A 10,072-nucleotide genomic window follows, 5' to 3' on the forward strand; every position below is an offset into this window, starting at 1 on the left:
CCTGGATAGCCAAGACCGCTACACTGTGTGTTTATAAAGGTGTGAGACTTGCTAATCAAGTCGTTTGTTCAAAACGTGTCATTAGCTAAAGTGTTCTAGGGCTAAAAGACATTTTGGCCCCAAAAGAATCATTTTGTAGATTATAAACAATTTTAAGAAGGGATCCCCAAAAGTACAACGTTTAAAAGTTGGTTTACAAAATTCAACAGTTAAGAGTAACCATTAGCCATACTAAGGCAAAATACAAGGTTCTGGTCCTCTCATCCCTGTAATCTCCTCAACCGTGGCGGCTGAGCGGCCTGACATGTACAGTCACATTGCAGAGCTCTCCAATCAGGGTTGATTAATCTTGCCCTTGCCTCTACCTGCACCACGCAGCACCCGTGAGCCAAGGCCCAGCAAGAAAACAACATACACAGCATATACAATATTTTCAAACAAATATTCTAATAAGCATGTTCAAATATTCAATCCATAGCATATAAGCATACTTCAAGGTACAAATAACTTCATCTATACCTAGGTTATTTAGCACTCTCATTAATCACATTCATAGCCAAATATAATAATCGATTAACACAAATACTAGGGCCGACACCTTAGGTTGCACCCTCTGTTTAACCCACTGACTCCGGCCTGCTTAAACCGAGCTCGGTGCATAATAAGCTGTCCTCGGATACCAGTGTCCGAGCCGTGCCAATTGCACAAGTTAACCATGGCACACTTAGGTCGTTGGTTTATAATTTACATGGCATAATACCATTCTTTCAATCATATATATCAGGGAGCCCTTAGTCCCGTTCAAATATTCAACAGGGTGTAGTTTTCTTACCTTTGGCTTCTAGATGAATTAGTTACAGGTGATACTCCTTGAGCGCGATCTGATCCCCGAGTCCTAGCTTAGCACCTAGTCACAACCACGATGAAGGATACCATTAACAATCTTAAATGAGTTTCTAAACCAAGTTCTAGTCCTCGGAACATTGAACTTCACCAAATATGGTAAAAGATTCAATCCCGAGCACCCTAGGTTAAATTCCCAAGCCTAAAATCTCAAAATCCCAAAATCCATTAAGGGTTGCGGCATGGCCCCAAAAAGAGCCCTCTTAAAGCACAAAAACAGGTAAGGGCCGCGGCATTCCTTAGGCCATGCCGCGGCCCGCCCTCCTTCCTCAGCACAACTCAACTTCCAAGGGTCGCGGCTCACCAAGAACCATGCCACGGCCCGACCCTTCGAACCCAAAAAAACCACCATTTTTAACTTTCAAACCTCATACAAGCTCACTCAAAACCACCCCAAATCCTCAAATCAACTATCCACAAACATCCCACAAGATTACAACAACTCAACCCAGCCGAATCCTAGGCTAAAAACCCATCAAAAACCCATTTCAATTACTGAAACTTTCTAACCCAAGAACACAAAACCAGCCATGGAGATACTAGAATTCAACCATCAAACCTTGGATTAAAGCTTACCTCAGCTGCAGAATCACTTCTCCAAGAGTTCCCTAACCTAACTTCAATGATTCCAGCCTCAAATACAACCTTGAATACCAAAACCACAACCATTAAAAACTCAGCCATTTTCTCAAAATTCCCAACCACAGAAACGAAAATTCAAAGCTTACCTTGGCTCTATTTCAATCCTTGATCAGTTCCTGAGCTAATCCTCCAGATTATTCCCTTCAATTCCCAAATATTCAGCTTGTTTCTCTTGAAAATTCAGAGTTGTTCTTCTTCCTTAAGAGAGAGAAGGCTGAGAGGGTCGGTTTACACTTTCTGTCTAGTATTTTCTAAGTCTTTCCTAGTATATCCTTAGGTTATTAGATTAATCCCAAAGCTCGGGGTACCGGAAACATCCCCGATGGCAAAATAGTAAATATCCCCAATATTCCCGCCTAAACTCTCTAACCTCAAATCTATCTCCATATATTTATTTCCATCACCCGATAGTCTAAATCACTACCTGATACCTAAAATACCCCTGACTTGTCCAAAGTCAATTATAATGCCCCGTTGTGACTTTTCCCACTATCTAGCCCTAGGATCGCCTCGAGTCGCCGGCTATAGAGTTATCCACATAATAATGTGGTTCTCACATATACAACATATTTATTACATATTATCACATAATATCATCAATTATCATAAAATATCATTTAAGCACTATTAATCACATAATATCACATTCAAATATAAATTATTCACTCTAATTCCATTTATGCCCTCCCGGCACACTAATCAAGGCCCTTAAGCCTTATTAGCGAATTTGGGGTCGTTACAAACGAGTAAGTATTTGGTAATTATTTGGACATGTCGGGATTAATTGGGAATTGATAGGATGACTTAAGGAATTAGCGGGAATCGGGAAAGACCATTTTACCCTTGGAATAATTAAAGAAGGCTGAGTTTTTAGAGGGGATTTCTGTCTTTTGGGATTAAGTTTATCCTTAGACACTTTAGGATTATACCAGAACTAATATAAAACTAGAGGGACCTCTCAACCTTCTCACTCTCTCACTCACGTACATTCTCACTCCCTCTCTTAGGCTTAGAGCTAAGGAAATATGAAGGAAAGAACTGAAGGATTTAGGCTGGTTGGAGCTGGGGAAATCAAAGCTAAGGTCAGACAAGAGTTCTAGGGAGACTAGGCTATCAAATCAGGTAAAAATTTAACTTTTGATTGTTGAATTCTATTGAAATAATGTTAGAACTTAGAGCTTGCATGAGAATGGTTTCTAAGGCTGATTTTGGGTGTTTAAGGAGAGTAAGGAATTGTGTATAGGTTAGATATGATACTTAGGCTATAAGGATGAGAATTCTGGGCTTAGATCTGAGTTTGGTTGCTGATTTGGGGTATGAATTTGAAGTTAGGCTCGAGGAAAAATGCTAGAAAGGAAGGATTTTCTGGGTTTGGGGGCTCGGGTCGTGGCCTTGTTCTTCAGGCACCGCAACCCGCGTGCTTGAAGAGACTGGGGTGCCTCTGTTTCGCCAGGCACGCCGCGACCCAGGGGGGTGAAAGTCGCAGCCCGTGTCCTCCAGTAGGGAGGGCCTGGCCTCTGTTTAAGGGGTGGGCAGCGATCCTTAAGGGAAATTCATGGCCCTAAAATGGGAAATTAAGGGAAACCAAGGTTTTAGGCTCGGGGAGGCTTAGGGATTCAAACCTAAGCGCTCAGGACGAATTCTACTACCCAGTTCAGTAGAATTCGAGGTTCCGAATGCTAGTATTTGTTTTCAAAACATTTATTGGATTAGAAGTTGATAATTATTCATTATTGCTTGTGACTAGGATTACTACTAAGGCTCGGGACTGAGGGTCGTGCTCGGAATCGTTCTTTATCCATCGCTTGGGATTTGAGGTAAGAAAACTGCACCCATGTGGTTGTGAAAGGGACTGAGTTTCCCTATAATTGAACATATGTATTTTGTAATTATATGGTTGTTATGCTTTATATGAAAGTACGACCTAAGAGTGTTGGAGCTGATGATAAGCGTACTGAATGAAGCTTGGCCTAAGCGAGCCGGGATCAGCTTCATAAACAGAGGGCTTGGCCTTAGGGCGCCGACACCTGAACTTTTGTATTACTGATTGAGATGTATGCTTGAAAATACATGTTTACTATTGTTTAGCTTAATGCTAGTACTCTGCTAAATAATTGAATTAATTGGATTAAAGTTGATTGAATGCTACTGTTGCTATATGTGTTTGATGTTTATGGTTTTCTTGCTGGGCCTTGGCTCACGGGTGCTATGTGGTGCAGGTAAAGGCAAAGGGAAACTGGACCAACCATGAGTTGGAGAGCTCTGGGGGCGGAGTGTACATCATCAGCTGCTCGACCACCACAGCCGAGGGAAAGTTACAGGAATAGACCTCCAAATTGTATTGTGTCGTTAGACTGGCCTTTATTGTATTGGTTTTTTAGAGTTTTATGTTACCACATAAACCCTGTTTTTTTTTTTTTTTTTGGATCCCATGCATTAAGCATTTATTTTAATAAAAATTAACCGTTTATGATTAAAATCTTTTAATCCTAACCTGATAGTGACTTTAGAATCACATTTATATTCAAACAACTTGATTAGCAAGTGTGGATGCTAAAAATTCCATACTTGTTAAAGACCCAAATCTCGTGCTAAGGTCTCGTGAATGCATAAGTACGTACATGTGCCTACACCCCTAGACGCGTATTAGGAAGCCTCACCAAGTGAAGCCCCGTTAGCTACGTGACACCTCGTCTTGCGCCTCGCGCACCACGTAGCTGCCCTCATCTCGCGCCTCGCATGCCCAGAAGGTGTGCTACATGAGACCCTCATCTCACGCCTCGCGTGCCCAGCAAGCGCGCCTCGCACACCACGTAGCTCCCTCCACCTCGTGCCTCGCGCACCCAGTAGGTGCACCACGCTAGACCGCCGTCTCGCGCCTCGCGCACCACATAGCTGACTCCATCTCGTGCCTCGCATGCCCAGCAGGTGCGCCACGCGAGACCCCCGTCTTGCACCTCACGCACCATGTAGCTGCCTCCACCTCGTGCCTCGCATGCCCAGCAGGTGCGCCACGCGAGACTCCCGTCTCACGCCTCATGTGCCCAGTAGGCGTGCCTCGCGCACCACGTACCTGCCCTCGTCTCGTGCCTCGCGTGCCCAGCAGGTGCGCCACGTGAGATCCCCGTCTCGTGTTTCACGTGCCCAGCAGGCATGCCTCGCGCACCACGCAGCCTGACAACTCCTTGCTTTCCATGGGAGGTGTCACCAATGGAGAAATTATATGAGTAGAGGAGAAACATTTAAAGGTTACAAGAATAGGCGCCCTATGAGGGTAAGAACCTACACGCGACTCAAAGAGATCGTACGGGTATGAAGTACATATTGGGGTACGACTTTGAAGACCCAGGTATCTGACCCTCATATCCATGCCAGACAAGTAGTGGTCGTACGAGTAAGGTACCTGATGTGGTCCTCCTCAGCCAATCTTTGACACTCGTACTAAACAGGTTGTGGAGGTACACCCAAGTACTGAAGTGGAGGTGCTCCCACAAACCCTCGACATGTACTGGAGTCGACCACCACGCTTCTGGCACCACTACCACCTGTAAACTGCATATGCAGAGTCGTGTCCCCAGGGACCACCATGTACAATGAGCCAATAGTGCTCTACTATAAATATGACCTCCCTTCACCTGAGAAGGGGGGAATTTTTGGAGAATTTTGTAACCAGTTATTGCTAATGAAAAGATATATTCAACATTCTCTCCATTTTTCATTATAGAATTCCAGCATTTACATTTGATGTTCTTGAGATTGTAAGGAAGTTTTCCTGAAGTTTAGTGAGTTTAAAGTTCACTTCTTTTACAACTCCAAAAGTTCTTGATCTAACTTAGTTGATGAGTTCTTACAGTCAACAGTTTGGCGCCGTCTGTGGGAAGGATAAGTGCCAAGACACTGTTCTTCTAGTGATTCCAGCAAAGAAAGATGCCAAGACATTCTAAGTGTATAAGAGAACCACGAGAGGTTGAGGTCCACCTTGATGGAGATCAACTGAAGGCCTCCATGAAGAATCCTCTGCCACCCAAAAATGTGGATGTACCAAAAGAGCCCAGGGTTCCTGAAGATGAAAGGGAGGCTTCGTAAGGAAGTTTTCCTGAATTTTAGTGAGTTTAAAGTTCACTTCTTTTACAACTCCAAAAGTTCTTGAATAAACTTAGTTGACGAGTTCTTGCCGTCAACAACAAGTCTTGCACTATTTTAAAATACAAAGTGTAACGGTCTTGGTTATCCAGGGCGATACAGCAGGCAAACAGTTGAATATATACCAATGAGCGTGGCCAGAGAGCAATTCTACCCCAACTGTTGATCACCTATAGAGTAGGTACTCGATCGTGATCCAATGGTCACACTTATCAAGGCATGGATCGTGGTAAAAAAGGTGAAAAGACGCTCGGGTACGGAATAGACGTCTCGGGCATGGAAAAGGCCCTTCATTAAAGGGCATCGATTGGTGGACCCAACAATAGGAAACCAACACGTGGCATTACCTCAATTCATTTCCTCTAGGTCTGCGAGAAGCATCCTTTGGACATGGAGTATTTTTTCCAAGTGTCAAGCACAGTGATCTTGGACCACAAGCAGCTATCTAACAATTACTATTGCACAGATCATGGTGTCGATCCCGTACAAGCAACAAGCAGGATGTTTCACGACGTCGCCTAATATGGGAAAGTGTGTTGCTGCTACCCTTCTGGCATTGCCAGGAGTGCGTTTCCAAATAAAGCAGTGAGCTGGAATTCCTCGTATTGGGCCCACTGAGATATGCAGTGTAGCGACCCAAATTCCCTAATGTGACTTAATGCCTGGATTAGGGGGCCAGGAGGGCCATAATTGATTTAATATGCAATTATATGATTATATGCATGATTATGTGAGTTATATTATTACATGATGATAATTGCATACATGTGGGCCCACTTCTTATTAGAAGGGTATTTTCATAATTTTGACCTGTTAAGAGCATAATTGTATATTTATGTAAATGTATGTGACATATGGGTGAGAACACATTATTATGTGGATATATTTGAGCTATTCAGCATGATACGATCCTAGGATGGAAGTTGGTTTTTTCATAACAGGGTCAATTATTGGGATATTGGATAATAAGAATGATTATTTGATGATATATTTGGAGATAGTGAGATCAGGAGGAAATTCTGGGAATTTTGACTATTTTACCCTCGAGGGCGTTTTTGGGACCCCGAGCATTAGGATTTTACTTGAGGTTACTTAAGCTTGAAGCAACCTGTTAGAAGGAAAATACGTTCAAACACTTTTTCCCTTTCTTCCGTTATCCCTTTTTACTATTTGTCGCATTTTCGAAGGAAACTTGAGTTTTAGGACTCGGATTCAAGTGAGGATTGAGTTATAGCATTTCTAGGGAAGATTAGAAGATTTTTAACCGAAGGATTTAGCAGGAAACGACTCAATCAGAGGTAATCTAAGCTTTAATTTTTGAGTTTTCGAGTTTCTAAGTTTTGAATTGGATTTTATGTGTTGATGAGCTTTTGAGTTGTTTGAGCCTCGGGTTTTGATGGTTTTGGATCATTGGGATGTTTGGGAACTTTGATTTTTGTATTTGGATAGATTTTTGGAGGATTTAAATGGGAGAAAATGAAGGTTTTTAGCTGGGTTCGTGGTTGGGTCGCGGCCCTGTTCTTGGGCGTCGCAGCCCAGGCTTGATGAAGGAGGAGGCTTGCTGTCTGGTTAGTTAGGGCCGAGATGCAAGGGAGGAGCATTGCAGCGCTAGGCACAGGCAGAGATGGGTCTGGCCTCTGTTTGAAGGCGGGTCGCGGCGCAGGTCTGGTGTGGGGCCACGACGCTTAAGGGCATTTTTGGACAGAATTGGTTTTTAATCATGGGAACTCAAACCTAAGGCCTTAGGATTGTTCCTACTACCCGGTTTAGTAGGATTCGACATCCCAGAGGCTAGGTCTTGGTCTGGGAACCTTTTATTACTCATTTTATTGATGGGAGTTTATATTTGGTTATGACTAGGTGACCGCTAAGGGACTTAAGGACCGGTCGTTCTCAAGGGTCGTTCTTTTATTATTTCACGCTCGAACCAGAGGTAAGAAAACTGAACCCAGTATGTGACATGCATGGTTATTGTTGAGGCATGTTGCGTGCTCTATATATGGACATTGATTGCATTATAAATGCTTGTCATCTTTGCCTACTTGTGAATGGCACTGACTTATTAGTCAGAAACGACATTGGTGTTAGTACTGGTCGTGAAGTCTTGACTTATTAGTCATGGTCGGCAGTAGTACTGAGCACTGGTCATATGATATTGGCTTATGAGTCAAGAGTGGCATTAATGTGTTTAACGTAGACCGAAATGATTAGATCTAATCAACATGATCATTAAATGCTTGACCGACCCAAAGGTCAAAGAAAACTAAAGCATTGGTCTAGTCTAAAGGCTAGTTACTTAGAGCCAGGGCCAAAAGGCTCAGGTGACTGAAATGTCATGTGGCTTAGGGTGCAGAGCCCTAGAGTGTGACTCATTAGTCACTTATACAGAGTGTGACTCATTAGTCACCTATCTAGAGTGTGACTCATTAGTCACTTATACAGAGTGTGACTCATTAGTCGCCTATACAGAGTGTGACACATTAGTCACCTATACAGAGTGTGACTCATTAGTCACATATCCAGAGAGTGACTCATTAGTCACCTACCCAGGGAGTGACTCATTAGTCTCCTATCTGATTAGGGCTGCAAGCCCCATAATGATTACATGATCATTTATTGATATTGTATACATGCAGTAATAAGTTTTCTTGCTGAGCCTTGGCTCACAGGTGCTATGTGGTGCAGGTAGAAGGAAAGAAAAGCTCACCCAACCTTGAGTGGAGAGCTTAGGTGGTGATGTGTACATATGCGGCCGCTTGACCACCACAGCCAAGGTGTTTCTCAGAGGAACTAGGGTTTAACCCTATTTTTGCTGCTTAGGTCGGCAAGTTGTAACTTTTATACTATAATGACCATTTTGAATTGTAAATAACTTTGTAAACACTTTTATGGGCCCATGTATCGTTTAACGCTTTTAAATAAAATATATCCACTCCTTTTGACCGAGATTTTTACCCTGTCCTGTCAATAACACCTAGATGCACGTTTATAACCTAATGACTCATTTAGTGAGTTAAGCACTATTTAAAGTCAAAAAATAACAGTCTTGGAGTAACCAGGGCATTACATGCAGGGGCCCACCATCACCTTAATTGGAGGAATTTATCATTTATTTTATATTTAAGTTCTCATATGGAGAATAATTGTAATTAACCCTTATTAGGGAACTAATGACCCCAACCATCTATAAATAGGGCTATGGCACACTTTGTAAATGAACATGATTTCATTTTTCTTACTTTCAGAGCACACCTATATGGTGCCTAAAAATCTCCATAAGAGATTGACATTTGCAAGTTCTTCACATCCTAAATACAAGTGACTCGTAGACTAGGGTTGATTCACAACTTGAACCACGTAAAATTCTGTGTTTGAATCTCTAATTCTGTAAGCTTTATTTTAATTGGTTGTTAGCAAAATTGCTAGCCAACACATATAAATTTATATAAAGGAAAGCCCTATGGGGATGATGTGGCACTCTAAAATTGCTTTAAATCACTCTATCTCAAAAAAATTATGATAAAAAAACAAAAATATCTATCTAATTTAAAAAAAAAACATGTAAAAGCATTTTTTATTATTCTTTTTAAATTTTATGATTTTTAATTAATAATTAAAGAAAAAATATCTATTTAATTGAATAACTATTTAATTAAATATATTTTCTCTTTTTTTTTATTCTACTTTATTTGTATACGTTTTCAATATCTTTTTTTTTATTCTACTTTTCTAATTTATGGTTATTAAGTAATTAAGGGAGAAACTCATTCTATTTTCTAATTTTTTTATTCTAATAATAATTATATTATATGTCAATTAAAAATATATATAATAATAAGTAATCTATATATTCATATTTTTATCATTTTCACAAAACATGAGTCCAAAATTTATTTAAAAAATAAAAGGTCCAAACGGGTAATAATAATAAATAATCTATCTATTTCTATTTTTAACATTTTGACAAAATAAAGATTCAAAAGTTAATTTTTAAAAATAAAGGGTAGTGTGTCCTTAGCCGTACCAAATTTAATTATATTTTATTTATTAATTTTCTAACTACTGCAGTATAGTGTCAAATAAAGGTCGAACCCAGGAGGATTACTATTCAATTTATTATTCAAATAACGAAAAGTTGATAAAGAAAGAGTTTTTGAAAATAAAAAATAGTAATAAAAACAATTGAAAATAAATTTAATGGTTAAAATAATTAAGAGGTCATTCTCCACCACTAAATATTCATTCAAGCATTTTAATAATAACATTGATCAATACTCCCTATCAAATTATTTACCCCTGCAGATAACATATAAGCAGTCATTGTCGCAAATCTCCCTAATGTGCTTCATTAAAGCGAAGCGCTCATAATAAATTCTTTTTACTA

Source organism: Humulus lupulus, chromosome 5, assembly GCF_963169125.1.
Source record: "Humulus lupulus chromosome 5, drHumLupu1.1, whole genome shotgun sequence".
NCBI classification, from domain to species: domain Eukaryota; kingdom Viridiplantae; phylum Streptophyta; class Magnoliopsida; order Rosales; family Cannabaceae; genus Humulus; species Humulus lupulus.